We start from the raw sequence: 18,127 nt of genomic DNA on the forward strand, positions 1-18,127 counted from the left end.
CACAGCGGGTAAGGAGATGTGTTTGCTGTGCCAGCGTGGCCAGAATCAGGTACAGACAATGGGAAGCTGCTTCAGTCGTGCTTTTCACCCCTGAAGATGTGGGAGCCTCCACCCAGACCAGGCTCATTGCCCGTCTGTAGGCAGCTGGAGTTACCCTTTCCTATCTTCTTCCATCCTCTTTGGTTGTCACCAAGCCCTGCCCAGACCTCGGTGGTCGATAGCCTTCAGCTCTCCTGTGTGTTGCAGAGGGGATGGAGAGCGATGGCTTCATGAGCAGCCCCTGCCCCAAAGCCTCTCCGGGTGCTTGAAATGCTCCTCCTGGTTTGGGCTGGCTGGTGGCCAGTGCCATGTGGCTCTCCCCGACCAAGGGATTAAGGATGTTCCAGTTGTGCTCTTGGCTGAAGGTCAGGGGCTGGATTAGGTGTAGCTGTGCTCCTGCTCCCTGCCTTGCTGCAGGCTTGAGGTGGCTGGATGTGCCATGGTGGGCCAGGTCTTAAGGTGGGCTTGTGCCTCGGCCACCAGCCTGGAGGGCGGTTGTGGGCCCTCAGGGTGAGTTCTTGCTGTGGAAAAAGGTGGGGAGAGCTTGGTGGGGCCCCTTGGCTCCCCTGGAGAGCTGCTGTGGAGGGGGGGCATGTCCCCTGGGTGTGCCGTGCTGATACGTCTCAAAGGTGCCGTGGTGGCATCTCCCAGGGCTGCTGTGGTGGTACCTCCCAAAGGTGCCGTGGGTGGTCTTTGTGAGGGATGCTGTGGTTTTGTCCACAAAGTGGTGCCCTGGTGGCATCTCCCAGGGCTGCTGTGGTGGTACCTCCCAAAGGTGCCGTGGGTGGTCTTTGTGAGGGATGCTGTGGTTTTGTCCCCAAAGTGGTGCCCTGGTGGCATCTCCCAAGGGTTCCATGGTGATACATCTCGAAGGTGCCATGGTGGTATGTCCTAAAGGTGTGCTGGCGGCATCTCCAAGGGTTTCCATGGTAGCATGTCCCAAAGTGGTGCCCTGGTGGCATCGCCACAGGTGTGTCATGTCGGTATGTCCCAAAGAGGTTCCCAAAGAGGATGGAGATGTTGGGCTGTGATCAGTGGGATCTCTGTGGCTTTTTTCATCATCCCAAGAACCAAGAACATTCCAAGATGGAATGTCCCATCACAAAGGAAGCGTGATGCTGGAGCAGCCGTGTCCTTCAAGCGGACGGTGCCTGGTGGGGAATAAGCTGGGTTATGAGATGCCTGAGCTGGCTGCAACCATGGGGGGAGAAATTTCCTTTACCTCCCCAATATTTGGGTGTGGAAATCGAATCCGAGGGGTTTCTGGGAGGGGTACGTGGTCCAGCCGTGGCGCTGCAAAAGGAAAGCAGCCTTGCCGTGCTTTCCCCTTGGCTTCTTCCCCAGGAGATGCAAACAAAGCCAGTTCCCTTCCTCGCTGCCCATCATCCCTCTGCGTTGCCTTTAATCAAGCCAGTTTGATTCCTCCTGGATTTTCCCCCCTCCTCCTTTCAAGCTGCGAGTGGAAAATAAAAAAAAAAGAAATAAATTTATAATAATAATAATCATCATAACAAGCAGTGTGGGAGCCTGGGGGGGAAAGGAGCAAAGAAGAAATTGCTTTGAGCTGCAAAGGCAAGACTGCTCTGAAGATGGGCTCGCCTGAGATTTGGGATGAGAAACCTGTCTTGAAAGGAGCAATTAAAAGAGGAAAGCAATTAAACTGCTGCAGGAAAGTGGGGTGCAGGAGCTGGGATGGGATGGAGAGGGCTGGGGGGCTGCACCAGGTGCTGCATCCCCGGCACTGCTCCTTGCTCCTGCATTTAAAAGCACTCACATACTGCACGTTAGATGCGTTATATATTTTATAGGTACGCATATATATATAAATATTTTAGAATTATATCTATATATATACGCAGTAGGGAAGGACAATATTATTTCCGCAGGATGAAGTTGGGGTCCGTATGAAGGTGTTTGGTTATTAAGTCCTGAGGAAGTGTGGCGGCCAGAGGGCTTTCGGCGTGGAAATTATTCTATCAAATACAACAAGTGGCTGCCAGGCAGGATGAAAGCAAGCTTTGCTTAAAAATAAATGCTTGACAAACCAGACCCGATCTGTAAATGATTTTCTTACCACAGCAAGTGGTAAGTCCCTTGGGCTCAGTTTCTCTCCCCATTCGGTGGGTGCTACCTGCTCCAGCACCCACTGAAGGGTGATATTTCCCCCTGGCTGGGCACGGGAGGGATTTAAGGGTTAACATCCTTGCTTGCTATTAAAATCCTTCCTGGTTATATTCCTTTATTATTTTTTTAATTTATTTTTTGCATGCCCCTTCCCCAGGCTACAGTGCAGGAGAGGCTCTGCTTTCCCCCCCATCCCTTTGCTTTTGGGGCTTGCAACCCCATCTCTTTATTTCCAAAAGGTCTCTCTGCACTAATTAGACCTTAATTACAGCAATAAATTCATCTTGGGTCTGGTTTTCATCCAGTCCCTCTCCCCCATCCTGCTCAGGGCAAGAAGCCTGGAGCTGGTATGTACACATCTATAATTATATACATAGATATTTATGAAAAAAAATCCATTTGGGATATATTCCTCCAGAATTCACCAAATTTAGTGCAAATCCTTCAGGATCCAGCCCTTACACCCCTGTCAGTCTGGGCTCTGCGGCAGCGGAGGCTCCAACCTGCTTTCTGCAGCAGCTCTGGTGGCAAGGACATCGTCACACGCGTGGTCCCCATGGGGAGTGGGGATTGGGAGCAGTTTACATGGGAATCAGCTGGGTTTTTTTTAAAAAAAGCATATATGAGGAGTGGTTACGTGTGTAGAGCAGTGCTAGAAAGGCTTATGCAGCACTACCTCCCCTATACATATATATATATATATATATATATATCTCCCATGTCCACAATGCATAAATGAATAGGCTGGTAATTGTCATTTCCAGGCAGAATTGTTCAGAGAGGCTTGTTTAACTCAGAAAAAAATTAAAAATCCCTTTTTCCCTTATTTTTCCTGGAAAGGGAGCTCTGCTGGATAGGAAGAGATGGTATTTTCTCTCCCCTTCCTCGTCCCCCATCTCATAAAAATAGGTCGGGAAAGTTGCAGCATCCTTAATTTACGCCCTAGCCCAGCTCCTTTGGTGGGTCACAGCCCCCACCTCCTCCCGGAGCTGGTCACCCCCACCAGTGCCTTCCTCACCGTAACTCAAACGGCAATGATTAGCCAAATAAAATTTCCATCTGTTGAGGACTTTCCGGGAGTTATTACCAGCAATAAAATCCATGTGCAGCGAATGATGTATCCGAGGGGTAAGTGCCTCCATTACAAGCAAAAGTGACTTTTAAATAAGGTTACAGGCTTCCTCATCAGCCTGAAAAAAAACATTTTGGACCACCTGGAAAGGGCATCCCCTAAATCCTGGGTAAAAATCCCACTGGAAAAGGCTTTCCCAGGTCAGCCGGGCTGGATAAATGTGAGAAATCAATTGCTCCAGCTTGATGGGGGAGGTTTTAGGTGCTGGGATGCTTCTGCAGCTCTGGGCTCCCTCAGGATGCTGCACCTTTTGGGACCAGAGCTTGCAAACCATGCCCATGAGCATCACTTCATCCCCTCGATCTTGTTTCCCTTCAAAATAACTCAAGGAGCCGGCGTCCTTTGCTCATCCCTTATCTGACATGATTGAAGCCGCCGGGGCTGGACGTGCAAATCCTCACCCCGCTCTTAATTGAAGCGGAGGGTTAACGGCTGCAGCTCTTTGCACGCTCTCCCGGTGGGGAAATGGCTGCCTGCTTAAAAAAGATGGGATGCAGAGCTGGTTTTCCAACCTCTTCTTGCTCTAAAGGAGCTGGTAGCAAACTGCGATGCCCTAGAAGGGCGACTGCATGCTCCCGTATTTAAGGGATGCATGCAGCAGGATGGATGCTGAGGGGCAGAGCCTGTTGCAGGTGGATGGCTGGATGCTAAACCCAGCTGTGTGGCAGGGAAAAGAAAAAGAAAAAAAAATATTTCAAAGTGCAGCTGAATCTCTGGCTTATTTTCCCTCGCACACGTGGCTGGCTGCTGCGGACGTCGAGCCGTGCCTGGGCTGCATCGTTTCGGCTTCTAAAAACGATCGGGGTGTTTGCAGAAAAAAAAGCTTTAGGAAAACAAAGCTACGGGGGTGGGGGCGGGGGGGGGGTGGGGGGTGGGGATGGGCTGAGAGAGAGCAGCGGGATGGAGTCACCTCCCACGGCTAACAGGCAATATTTGTGCCCTCTTAATTCCTCCAAGTGAATTTTGCCTCAGCAATTTGGAAGGATTAAACCCAACTGAACAGCAGGTAATAATCCCAGTGCTGTCGGATGCTTAACCAGCTGGTGGCTGGCTGCAGCCTCAGCCCGGCATTCCAGGGTTTTCCCTTGCCCAGGGCACCTCCGAGGCAGGCACGTTGCTACCAGAAGGGAACTGGGTGGCAGCTCACCTGGGGGTGCTTCAGTTCCCCACGATCCTCTTTTATTCCTTGAGCTTTAGTAGCAGCTGGGAGCGATTTCTAGCTCTCCACCTTCATTTTCTCACCTTTGCAACAGCTGAAGGGCAAAGATGCTGCAGCAGTGGCCGTGCAGCGGGGCTGGGGGGGTGTATTTGGCATTGCAAGGGGGGCAGCAGAGGAGGGCAGGATTTGGGGTTCAGCCCCCGACCTGACCTAGGAGGTATTTTGGCAGCACGGGGGCTTGCAAAAGCCACGCTGCAGCTCGGCGCTGAGCCAGTTTGGGTTTGGCTGCCAGTGCGGTGCCTGGCTTGGCTGGGATGGCATTCGGGCCCCGCTCAGTGCTCCCCAGTTGCCTAAAAACTGGCTTTGTCCTCCCCCTTGAGCTAGGCTTTGCTTTTCCAAGGAGCCAGGTCCTTCCCCAAATGCCCCATTTCCTTCAGCTGTACCACGTGCATCGCGTTTGCTGGGGATAGAAAAGTAGCTGGGGCTCAATCCAGGCTGGGATTTGGGGGTTTAACCCAAAAGGGGTTGGGGAAGAGGGAAGAAAAGCAATAATGAGCCTTGGGAAAGTTTGGAAAACATCCACCCACCTTCCCTGCCAAGCTATCAGCCCTGTCAGCATCCTCAGGAAGGTATTTGAGCTTTGATGCGCTGGTGACACCCCAATGGCTCTTCATCTTGCCGCTACCCCTGCCGGGTGTGTTTCCAAAGCTGGTTTATGGCAAGCTTTTTATTTTTTAGTTTATCTCCTCATGGGCTACAGGGTGGTTTCCCTGCGTGGAGGTACATTACTGCTCCATGGGAAACTTCAAGGAGCACTTTGGGAGGGCGAGGAGCAAAGGCAGAGGCTGCTTTTCGGGTGGACTGGAGCCAGACTGGAAGGGGTTTGGCTAAAAGCTGACCCCCCCATCACTGGCGTTTGCAAGCCCCGGTGCTGTGGAGGCTGAAATCCCTTTTGCAGAGGGATGACCTGGTGCTTCCCTTGCTGCTTCTGCAGCTCTCGCTGCCTTTTGTGCCTGCTGTTGGGGTGAAGGCACAGCCAAGTGCAGCTGGCGCAGGGGTGCGTGTACTCTCCTCGTGCCATATCCACTGAAACCAGCTGCAGGCATTGCCGGCAGCAAACGCAGATGAATTTCACATGCAAAATATCCCCCTGTGGTATCTTTGTCTCTGGCTTCTAAAGCAAGCAGGGGAGCTAGTAACCCGCTGGGCTGCGGCTTGTGGTATCAAAGCCCAGCTACACGGCACCGGCACAGAGAGCAGCCGTCTCAATCCTGGGAAAGATGATAAAAAAAAAAAAAAACAACAACAAAAAAAACCTCCAGAAATTCGCGTTCGTTTGCAAGCTTTCCTCTGGGCTCTGCCCCTGGGGAAGCCAGAGAGCGAGAGACATCAAATATAGCAGCAGAGCAGAGACTCTTGTGAAGCTTGAAACCGAGTTTGGGTCCAGGCTTAGCAAAGCTGCTGTACAGATCCACTGCAGGAGCATCGCAGGGGGAGACAGGGGCTCCGGATACTAAATCCTGATATTTCCCCCCCTCCTTATTTTTCACCTAGGTGCTCTGCAGCAGAACATCCTCTGCCTCAGGCAAAATAAATACCACCTGCTAATTGTGTCTGCAGTGCAATACTTGGCTCTAAACCTTAACCAAGTGACTAATGTTAGAGCAGCAGGGTAGACCTGACCTCTGCTCCTGGCTGACTCCTGCCATGAATAAGGCGTGGAAGGAGCATCTTCAGCCCAACCTCAGGCGATGGCTCTGGTTTTATCACTCACCATTAATTTTTGTAGAGGCACCTGATAACCAATAACAACCTCTCCTCAGCTGTTACGGTTTCAGCTAGTTTTAATCTAATTAAGTGCAGTAATGAGTGCAGAGGAGAGGCAGATGTCAGTTCCCATCCTCTGCGCTGCTGGTTTGCTTCTCCGCTTCCCCTGTCCCAGGTAATGTGGGTTTTGCAGCCCCATAAGTGACTCCAAGGGAGGTGATGGGGGTGTCCCCATTCCCATCTTTTTTTGGTGCCTCGACCAGCTGCTTCTCAAAGCAAAGGGGGAACCCAAGCTCCAAAGCTCTTATTTTACTCTTGGCCGAGTGTTTGAGCTGGGAAACAGTCACCTTGAGTTGGGTGGAAGGGAAGCAAAACACTTGAGAAATGTCAAAACACGGGCTGTTCAAAAGTAATTTGCTAAACTAACAATTTGGGCTGCGAGAAGAGCCGTGATTGCCCTCTTCAGATATCTTGGATGGGTTTGTTTTAACTCCTGGCTTGACGCCCTCCAAGCAGGGCTTTGGTTTCTGATGACTCTTCCTCTGAATCTGCGGAGGCGGGACGACCCCAGTTTCTTCCCTTTTTAGCCTATAAAGACGTGGAAGCCCCCGTGACCACCTCAGATGCTCACCGGGGATATTTCACCTGCTTTAGCGTTGTCCCCAGCCCTTGCATGGCTGGGGGGTGCCTCCCGCAGCATCCTTGGGATAGAGCCACTATTAACTGCACTGGAGCAATTGCAACCCCAGTGGGGGTGATCCAGCCCCAGGGGCTTAAATTATCCTTTAAAAAAAGAGGGGTTTCTGCTCCCATGCTTGCTTGCAAGGCCCAGGGGTTGCTGAGCTGGAGGTGGAGCGCTTGTAGCCGGCTGTGTTTTGCTCCGAGGGCGGTGCTGCCTTTCCTATAGCCACTATATAGTGCGGGGTTGCTATAGGCGCCCTGCCAGACCCTGAATTTGGGTAGGCAGGTTAATTTTAGGGCAACCTTCGCTCCCAACTTGACCGGGGCCATGGGATCCGGCTGCCAAGGATGCCGTTTAATAACGACGCATCTTTTTGAATGCCCAGCTTGCTAATATCAGGTGCCATTAAATGGCACTTAAATGCTTTTAACATTTCACCCTGGCACGGCTCAGCTGCTTGTTTGCCTGTTCATGCTGACAAACACGACTAGTCTGCATCCAGCCAATTTCATGGTCTGATTCCTGCGCACAAGCACAATACAATAGTGTCCCTGGCTAAAAATAATGCAACGTACGCTATATTAAAGGCTGATTCATGATGTCTCTATGAAGCAGTTGCTTCAGTACCTTCCACGCAAGGAGGGGGCTGGAGGATGGTGCACTGGCTGAAGTGTATACAGCTCGCCTGGTCTCGTCCTGGGCTTTTTTTGGCAGCAAAATGGGGATGCTGAGCAGAGTCCAAGGGTTGTCCTGCTCCTGGCTGCTCTTTTGGAGAATGTATTTGCCATGCAAACACCTTTCTGCCACCATCCACTGTGCTGGTGGGCATGCGGGGAAGGGGAGATGGACCTGAGATGCTTCATATCTTGTTTCAACGGGAGTTGGAGCTGCTGGGAAGAGTTTCCCCTTCCCAGGGTAGGATATTAGGCAGCTGCCTTAATCAGGCATCATTGTTTGCAAGAGCTGGACCTCCGCACGCGTTGCTATTCCTGGTGATAGGGCTCTGCCAGCAAAGGTTGCCAAGAGGAGAAGTTGGGTGAGCTGGGAAGTAGCTGCTGCCTTTGGGATGCTTTGCTGCAGGCAGAGATTTGGGAAATGGGAAGGGAGGCAATGGGGAGGGTGAAGCCAACTTTGGCATGGCTCTCAGTGAGCTCCTTTATTGCTGGGAGTGTGGATGCGACCCAGGGTCCTGGCAGTCTAGCTTAAAGAGGTGGAAAGATGCTTGGTGATGTGTGGCAGGACCTGTGCAGGACCAGCTCCCGTGCTTTAACCCGGTGCGGGTCATTGCACTCATGGATGGTGACAACTGGGACCAGTAAGGCTGGAGAACTGGGCTGGAGAGCCTCCTGATAACTCCCTGTTGGCTGATCTTGCAAGCCCAAAACCCCGGATTTGAGATCTTAAATCCACCCAAGCCACGGGACCCGTGGCTTCCCCAGCTGATGAGACTCAGTGAGTTCCTGGTACTCTGAAGATGAAGAAAAAAAATCACTCAAGAATTTATTAGTCTACTTACATTTTCCTAATGCGGTTGACCACAGCCACGCAGCTGAGTACTTATCAAAGCTGCAACCTCCCAGACATTATTGGACTTTTAATAACGGTTGCTGTTCCTTGTGGGGACACGGCTGTCCCTTGGGAACGCCGTCGCACCAGCGGTGGCTTTGCTTTTGCATCATGATGCTGATGCAAAGGGCTGCAGAGCTTTGGGGGTTTGCAGGGAGAAAGGATGGGGCTGCTCCTGGTCGGGGAGGACAGGATGGGAGTGCAACGCCTTGCGTGGTGGGGGTAACCCCCTTGGGTGCGGATTTAGGGGTCCTGTGGTCTCATCCCCAGCTCAGGGATGTAAACCATCCTAATAGGATTGCAGTCTGTGAGCGGTGAGGGAAAAAGTGCTCTCGCAGGAGCCTCTCGCAGAAACAAGGCTTAAACGCTCTTTATGTTAGAGCTTTTTGAAGTCCTTGTCAAAAATGACAATTCTCAGGTTGTTAGCCAACCCCCCCCTCCGCCAACCCCCAATCTGTCAAGTGGACACGTCCTTTCCCATCCGCCTTGACAAAGCCATTTTGATCCGCTGCCGGTGCCGAACCCCAAACGTCTTCACCGGAGCAAGATGCAGCTGGTGATGCTGGGTCATGCTGGGCGGGGGGAATCTGAGGCAGAAGAGGGTTTAAAAGTCTCAGAGGGGGGACAAAAAAGCAACCCCCAGGAGAGCATGGATTGCTGTGGTGGGGATGTGCCCAGGCTGAGTTGGGATGCAGCAGGGCAGACGCCTCCTCAGCAGGGATTTGAAAACCTGGGAAGGGCAAATCCTGCTCCAGATGGGGAAAAAACACATCAGTGAGTGGCTGGGTGCTTTGCTCTTGGCTAATGAACCATGTTTGGGGTGAAGGGTGCCTGGGCTGCACCCCCAGTGTGTTAATGGGAACCTGAACCCAGGGCTGAGCACTGTGGCTTTGCCTCCTTCCAGCCTTCTGCAATTAAAGCCAGAGGAGCAAACGAAGATGCTAACACAATAGGAAAAACTCGTCAAGGCTGGCATTAATTCCCCAGCGTGGGGCTGATGGAGGCCACGTTGGGTTTGGGGCTGTGTCTCCTGCTTCGCTACAGCCGAAGGAGGGAAAAAAGCGCTTGGGTTTTTTTATATATATATATTTTTTTTTAATTTTATTTGTAACTGCTTTTTTTAATCTGCTGACTTGTTTTCAGGGGTTTAAGACTGCAAAGATCCCGCCTGGCTCAGTTTCAGATTGCCTGACAGGCTATAATCTCCTCTTCTCCAAACAACTGACAATCTCAGAAATGGCACAAAATAGCCATCTGCAACTTTTGGGGGGCTTTTGCTCCCCCAACCAGCTGCTGCCAGTGCTGGGAGGGGGAATTTTCCCCCTTTTTTCCCCCCTGGATAAGCTGTTTGCTGGGGGGTCTTGCTGCGCAGAGTGTGTGTGTGGGGTGGACGCATCCACTGCCGCGGGGCTGTTTAACTGGTTTGCAGTGGGTTGGGGGGGGGCGGGTTGGTGATGAGCTGCCGGCTCCAAGCCCTGCTCCCCGTTGTGGAATCCAAGTTCATCCCCTTCGGTGTGCTGAGAAAGGCTCTCCCCCCCTCCAGCACCTCTCCTGAAGGATGCTTTGGGTGCAGTCCCGGCACAGCTCTGTGGGACAGGATGTGGCCCACTGGCTCGCAGGATGAGCGCAGATGCTCCCATCCCACACTGGCCGCTGGCTTGGGGTTGCCGGGGATGCGACAAGGCAGCAGCAGGCGGTGACGAGCGGCTCTTTTGGCCTATTTGGGCTATTTTTGTCTCACTTCTTAAGCAAAAAGGTCCACGGAATAAGACGTTATTGAATTTGCTTCCTCCAGGCTGGTTTCCTCCTGTCTTTATTTCCCTGACGCTCTGATCTCCCTTGAAACCGGCTTGAAGGCTGGTGGCTGTCCGAGCTTAAACTCTCACAAAGGCTTATCCCTCCCGTACTCTCATTTTTGACAACCCTTTCAAGCCACGCAGCCGCTCCGTGTCTCTCTCTTTCCTAGATAATGAGATTAATTACAGCCAGATTTGTGTTCTCTGCACTCATTTGGGAGGAACCGGTTATATATGTTGATGGCTTCACGTTCCCCCTCCTCTCCCCAGCTTTGGGCTCTTAATAGCTTTGCTTGGAGCTAATTAGTGACCGGGAGGGTGGAGGGTGATGGTGTGAAACTGTAAGGCTGGGAGATGGGGGGTTTGGAGGGTATTTTTGCAAACCATGCTGAGCAAATAGCTCTGGCAACAGCCTACTCTGGCAGGGGATGGTGAGTGATGGCCACGTGGCTGGGCAAAGTCCCGGTGATGCTGACCCCACGGCAAAGCTCGAATGATGCTGACCCCATGGCAAAGCCCCGGTGATGCTGACCCCACGACAAAGCCCCAGTGATGCTGACCCCATGGCAAAGTCCTGGTGATGCTGACCCCACGGCAAAGCTCGAATGATGCTGACGCCACGGCAAAGCCCCAGTGATGCTGACCCCATGGCAAAGTCCTGGTGATGCTGACCCCACGGCAAAGCTCAAATGATGCTGACCCCATGGCAAAGCCCCGGTGATGCTGACCCCACGACAAAGCCCCAGTGATGCTGACCCCATGGCAAAGTCCTGGTGATGCTGACCCCACGGCAAAGCTCGAATGATGCTGACGCCACGGCAAAGCCCCAGTGATGCTGACCCCATGGCAAAGTCCTGGTGATGCTGACCCCACGGCAAAGCTCAAATGATGCTGACCCCTCGGCAAAGCCCTGGTGATGCTGACCCCACGGCAAAGCTCGAATGATGCTGACCCCATGGCAAAGCCCCGGCGATGCTGACCCCATGGCAAAGCCCCAGCGATGCTGACCCCACGGCAAAGCTCGAATGATGCTGACCCCACAGCAAAGCCCCAGCGATGCTGACCCCATGGCAAAGCCCCAGTGATGCTGACCCCATGGCAAAGCCATAGTGATGCTGATTCAAACTACCCCGCTGGGGCAGAGGGCCACGTGCTGCAGGAAACCCTTACCCCGAGCCTCGAGGACGTTGGATCTATGACCACACTGCTGGGCAAAGCTGACCCGTATCGCTGCTGACCCTATGGCAAACCCATGTTGATGCTGATCCAAGGGCAAGGCCATAACGATGCTGACTTCAACCATCCCATCCTGGTACATAACCACGTGCTGCAGCGGACCATCAGGGATGCGCAACAGCTGCTCAGTGGGACCATGTTGTTTCCACCATACCCTTGACCTTCAGGATGTCCAGGTCCACCTTCAGCCCCAGCCTGGTACGTCCTTGTGCACTAATTATGATGGCTGTGTTCTCATTAAAGCTCGAGCCCAGGCTATTTCTCAGCACCAGCATCCAAGCCATGTGCAGCTGGGGAGGAGGTTAGCTGGTCCATTCATAATTACAGGGCCAGAGCCCGCGTGAACATCAAACCATTAGTCTAATTTGACTATCTAACGAGGAGCTGTGATGTTTTATGCATGGCGCCTAATTTTACCCTCGCAATCTCCTGCTATATTTAACATCATTAATCATTGATTCCCATGGGGCTGGAACCCTGATTAGTGTCAGATGTATTATGGGAGGAAAGGGATTTAAAATAAAACCCCTCGCCTTTCTCCTGTGGGAGATGAAGCGGGTTCATCGGTGTTGAGCTGCCAGTCCTTGGCTCGGTTGAGTCTGGAAGAGTTCTGTCCTTTGCTGGGCTTTCTGATGATGTTTTCAGGGTAAGAGTGGGGAAACACAAACAATGTGGGGCTGTTGCGCCTTCTCCGCTCCCTACCCCAGTCTTATTAGCTATGTTTACATGGCAGGGATGTCAAGCGATTAATTTTTAATGGCTCAGTTTATTGCGGGTTTGAACAGTTTATTGAGTAATTCCCACATTTAAGTGATTCATTCCCCAGGGTTGGGAGCGACTGGTTAGTTTTACATTAATCAGGCCGTCTGGATGCCAAAGGAGGGACGATCGATCAATCCCCACCGCCAGCAACAGTGATGTTGAAATACTTCAAGGTGCAATGAGGTTAAGGGAAAGGAGTAATTAAGGCTTGAGTCCCCTTTGCAAAGCTGGGGCACAGCCAGCAGCCATCTGCTCCCACTTTCCTCCTTTTCCCCAAGCAAAACACACCCCCCTACTTAATTTGGAGACCGAACACTTGTAGCTCAATACAGTGCTGTAGGGTTGGCAGTGAGACGGGGGGGTTACGCGCACATGGGAGATGTGGCTGCTATCAAACCCTCCAACGCCTGAGCTTAGATCGATGAAAACCTCCTCAAGGTCGAGCGTTTTAAGTAAATGACACTAATTACAGCGAGACTACTTCTTCTTCTGGTGCTAATTGCTACTTGCCAGTGATGTACCGGCGGGATGGGGGGGAATGCAGTGATGGTTTAGGGGGGCACCCAGCTTCTGCAGGCAGCTGCTCCTCAGCCCACTACCATCTTCTTGAGACCCATGAGGATCTGCTCTGCCAGACTTGTCCTTCAACAAATCGTTTGCAAGGTGGGACAGTGGATTTCTTGTGGGGATGCCAGTGGCTGCTGTAGTCCGTTGATGTCTTCTCCCTGTGCACGCAGAGAGGGAGAGCTGGGTGGTGTCTACCAGCCTCTCCCAGCTTGCAGAGATGCTTTCCCACCACCCCACTTGCGTTAAGAGGGTTTTTTTCCCTTTGCTTAGCTCCATCCCCTGCTATTTTACATGGAGGCAGCTCTCTTCTCTCCTGCATGCTCTTTTTTTTCTCCCCAAGCTGTGCAAAACCCACCTGCGAGGGAGGGGGGAAAGCAGCAAACAGGTGCTTTGCAGCAGATCTCCCATCACTCCAGGGCTCACAAGTAAAACAAATGATGCGGGTTTATTTATTTTGTTAGATATATTTAATTTTTTTTTTAACACTTCCACATGGAAAAGGAGCTGTTTGCTGCCAGCCAGGCAGATGCGAGCTGTTAATGACGGCTGCCGAAGGCTCAGGGAGCCGCTGTCTCCTGCCTCATCAGAGCAGGCGGAGGTATTTTTAGCAAAGGCTTTGCGTGGCACTGCAATGGGAGCATTGCTCGTAGAGCAAGAGATGTGTGTGTCTTTCCCCCCTCAAGGGTCTCTCTGCAAGGGCTGTTCAAAAATCAAACTTTGAACAGTTGAAGAAAAAAAGGGTTTTGAGGTCCTTGCTGCGCTGTCCAGGGAAAAGCAGTTTTGCCACGGTGGGTGAGCGGCCGAGCTCTGGGTGAGAGGGTGGAGGTGGGTTTGGCATCTCCAGCGAGGATTTCATCCACACTGTTGGCAGCACCAACTCTTCTGAGCGCAGCAAAGCCCCCCAGCTCCTCCATCTTCAAATCAACACTATGTGCTGGGCGCTTTGTGAACAAACATGTGTCCAGCTGGCATTGGGCATCACCTCCTTGCCCCAGATTTGCTGCTCGGTCCCCGTTTTTGGCCTTGCAGCTTGGGAACGGTGTGGTCTGGCTTTTGGGGGAGCATCTCTATGGGTGTGTGGGTCCATCCTACTGTGACAAGGCAGGGATCATGACTCAGGGATGTGCTTGAGTCAGGGGACAGTTGGTGCAACAGGGTCTTGCACCCAGTTGAGTGCTGCTTTGGTACCTGTTACATATTTCCCACTAAACTACCCCAAAATAGGAGTCTTGTGACTGGTGGGTCTAAGCATCCGAGTCCTGGGCTGGGGGGATATTGGGAGCTGAGGGATCCAAATATACAAGCCCTGGACTGGGGGGATATTGGGAGATGGGGGGTCTGAGCATCCAAGCCCTGGGCTGCGGGGATATTGGGATCCCGGGGGTCTGATCATCTGAGTCATGGGCTGGGGGGATATTGGGACCTGGGGGGTCTGAGCATCCAACCCTGGGCTGGGGAGATATTCAGACCTGCAATTACAGAACTTTTCTCCAAGGCAGGAAAAAAAAGAGAAATAGGCGAAAAAAAACAGCAAAACAAGGGATGCAATCGCATCATCCCAACGCACAGATGGTGCAATTAGAGGACAAATCCTTTGCTGAAGATGATGCCACTCCAAGAAAGCAAACAGTTCCACGGGGGGTCCTTTCCCTGGTTTAAAAGGCTGCCAGCAGCATGTAATTCCTTGATGGAAATTGTATATTCAAGTACTTAAGATGGTTATGAGAACAGCGGAGGACATGGAAACAAGCGTTTTCCACCCTGCAAAGTTCAACAGAGCATCGTTCTTGGGGTGCAGCGGGCTGCTGGAGAACGGGGATGGACCCCACACAGATAACTTCAGGAAATCAAAAATCCCAGGAGAAAGGAGCATCCAGGTGCATTGCCACCCAACCCAACAGCTGCAGGTGGATTTGGGGTTCGGGGTGCAGTGGGCTCAGCCGTACCTCCCTTCTTGTCTCCCTCCATTGTCTTGGGTCGCTGACTCAGGCTCAGGAGACCAGAAACAATTTCCCAATGCTTTAAATTAAGTGCTTCCTATATGAGAGTTTAATTAGCACATTATAGGACAGTTACTGGGCATTAGGATTTTTTTGGTAATTATTAATATCATATTAAACAATGAATTATCACGAACAATTAAAATTAATTACATTTCTCCAAGTTAATTAAATTATTCCTATAACAGGGAGACAAGTGTGCTCCACCATAAAAATTAGTGTCCCTCATGGGAGAGTCGAATAACGTGTCATTGGCAGGAGCGGGGAGGGGGATCCATGCTTTCAAATTTCTTTTTTTTTCTTGGTTTCCCTTATTTCCCTGCTCACTCCTGTCCCATCCCTGCATCCTCACGGCATCTTGCTCCGTGGGCTTGGATATGGTGGGTTTTTCAGCTATTTCTCCAAGGAAAAGTTAAAAGATTATGTTTTTGCTGAGTTCTTCTATAGGAAAAGGAATCTTATTTAAAATAAATGAGTATTTTTGGTGAAGTGGCTGGAGGCAGGCCTTGAGCGGAGGCTAAGGGACATGCCCAGGGTCGCTCAGGGGGTGCGGTAGCAGAGCATCAGTCCATGATAGCACATTTCCACCCCTGCAAGCTCCCGGACACCCCTAATTCAGGCAGTTTTCCCCCTTGTCTGACTTAGGCTTGATTTTTCCTGCACTAACCCAGGTTTAGAAAATCGCTTTTCACCAAGGGGGTATTTTCAGAGGTTCCAAATCCCCCATTCCCGGTGGAAGCAGCTGCACAACGCTAAGCACAGCAGCACGGTGGCGTTGCACCAGGATCAGGCCGTTTGACCTTCCTCGTTCTTGCCCGTAATAACTGTTATCCTCCATAATCGCTCGGAAATAACTCGGGGTCATTGTGCACCTTCTTGCAATTTTCCCCCATTTATCCGATGGTGGTTTATCCAGACCAGGTGGTGATGGGATGTAATGGCTTTATTTGAGATCTTTTTCTCTCCCTTTCTTAGATGTATTAACCCTTCGGGGGGTTCAAAAATGGGAGCCTGAGGTTCTCCACCCTGCTCACGAGTTGGCCGGTCCTCTGTAAAAAAATAACCTCCGTGGTAACACCTATTTGGGAACAGCTCCTGTGCGTTTTGTTTTTCCCTTTCCTGAGTAAATTCATAACCAGGAACTCAACAGGAAAGGGGAGAATGAGAAAAGCTTCAAGTGATGGGAGAAGGTGGATTTTCTCTCTAGTACCCAGAGATGGAGCCGTGCAAATCCCAATGGGACGGAACACAACAAGCGCTTTTTTAGGGTGTATTTAGCAGCTGGGGGGTCCCTCACCCCCCAAACAGCCTGGTTTTAGCTCCCCTGCCTTGCTCTGAGCCTCTCCTGCTGCTGGAACCATCCCCCTGCCCTGGATTTATTTACTTCAAGGACTTTTCTGCTTAATGACTTGCTTTAAATTGTCCCTATATTTACCCCATCTGTAATGTCCCCATTACACAGACAAGGAAAAGAAAAACCACCCCATGGATTCCCAAAAGACACATAAATGCAGAAAAATCCCACTCAAACCCAGCCAGCGAAGCACTTAAGCACCTCGGTGGCGTTGCTAACGCTGCTGCCGTGATTAGCAAGGAATAAATGCTTAAATTTTGGCAGGATCTGGCCCGTTTGCAGCTGCTGAGGGATAAAGCGAGGCTCACAGGAGCAAGTCCCCGTGCCTGCTGACAGCCTGACCTATTTGTTTCCATCCATCGCACCACGCGAGCATCCCTCTCCTGTTCGCGTCAGTGTCACCGAGGTGGTGACACGGGTTGGAGCCAGCCCGGGGGAACAAAACAAACCAAAATCTCTATTAATAAAGCTGAAGATGGCCCAGGCTCTGCTGAAATCTAGTTTTTATTTCAGCAAAATGTTGCAATACTATATATTTTGCTTGGTGATAGGGTTGAAACACAAGGAGAAAAATCCATGTATTGCAAGAAAATTCCGTGTTTTCCCTGTTCCCCTTTCTAAGACTGAGATTTTTCCCTGTTCCCCTTGCTAATCTGAGATTTTTCCCTATTCCCCTTTTTAATATTGAGATTTTTCCCTGTTCCCCTTGCTAATACTGAGATTCTTATCATGCCAAGACATGGTCCTTTTGGAGCCGCAATGGGCACCTCAGACACGTGCACCAAGTCATGCCGTGCTGCTCCCACCTCCGTAACCTTTTAAACTTAATCCTTTAAAAATGTAATAAGGGAGAAACGTTTTGCAGAAGAGCATGAATAGTGGGCAAGGAGCTCAGCCTAGGTTGGATTTAGGTGGTGGATTTGACCTCAGCAGGAGCTTGGAAATCCTCCCCCAAGGGACATGGGCAAAAGAAGGGAATTGCTTCTACAAGATGCAGCTGCTTTTTGCAGTTTCCCTTTAAATTTTGCAGCTGAATATAATTGGGGTGACAGGAGTTTATTTGTTTCAGGTGGGACATCACCTGTAGCTTATTAGGAGCAGGTGGTAGCCCCAATGGTTCCTGGGCAGGAGAGGCTGTTGGGGCTTTTGCTGCTGGGCTTTTCAGTCTTCTTTTTCCCCTCAAAATTAAAGGAAAAAATAGTTCTTCTAAACTTAATCCTCACCAGTTTGCTTTGCCCAGTTGTGGGCTTGCGCCTGGAGGACCTGGGATGCTGGTGTTGGGGAAGGAGAGCTGACACCTGCCAGGCAGCGCTGCACCTCCTGCATCGAAAGAAGCACGGTATGTTCCTCCTGTGGTTTACATCCCGGCTATTTTGGAAACGGTGGGTTTTATGAAGGAGATTGTTCTAGAAAGTCTTTTGGCACAGGTGGATTTGTGCTTTGTAGGTTTTTTTTGGAGAAGGTGGGCTTCAGAAAGCGGGTTTTTTTGACCTTATCTCGTGGGCTTTCCTCACTGTGATGGGTTTGGCACTGTGTGTCCCACCAGGGAGGGATTTACATTGTCTGCTTGAGCTGCTCCGTATATCCCAGCCTGGTCCGGAGCTTTTCCGAACTGCTGGGATAAAAAATGCACCAGCTGCGGTACCTGGAATGGGGGACACATCCCTGGTGGTATGTTTGACGTCCAGACCTGCTTTTTGGGGTCCCCACCATGACACCGGTGTCCTGGTTTTTGGGCGCTGCTCTACTTCGCCCTTCCTCTGGTCCAAGAAGCAGTTTAATTAGCTGGCCCTGTAATTAGGCCATTTATCTGGGTGGTGGGAAATGCTGCTCGGTGTCCATTCCCCAAGGGTGCATCACATCCCTTTGGCTGCCCCCTGTGCGTGGCCTCCTGGTTGTGCTGGGATGCACCAGCTCGTGCTTGCAACATGTGCAAAAAAAAT

The sequence above is a fragment of the Falco biarmicus genome, chromosome 3 (genome assembly GCF_023638135.1).
Source record: "Falco biarmicus isolate bFalBia1 chromosome 3, bFalBia1.pri, whole genome shotgun sequence".
Lineage (NCBI taxonomy): Eukaryota > Metazoa > Chordata > Aves > Falconiformes > Falconidae > Falco > Falco biarmicus.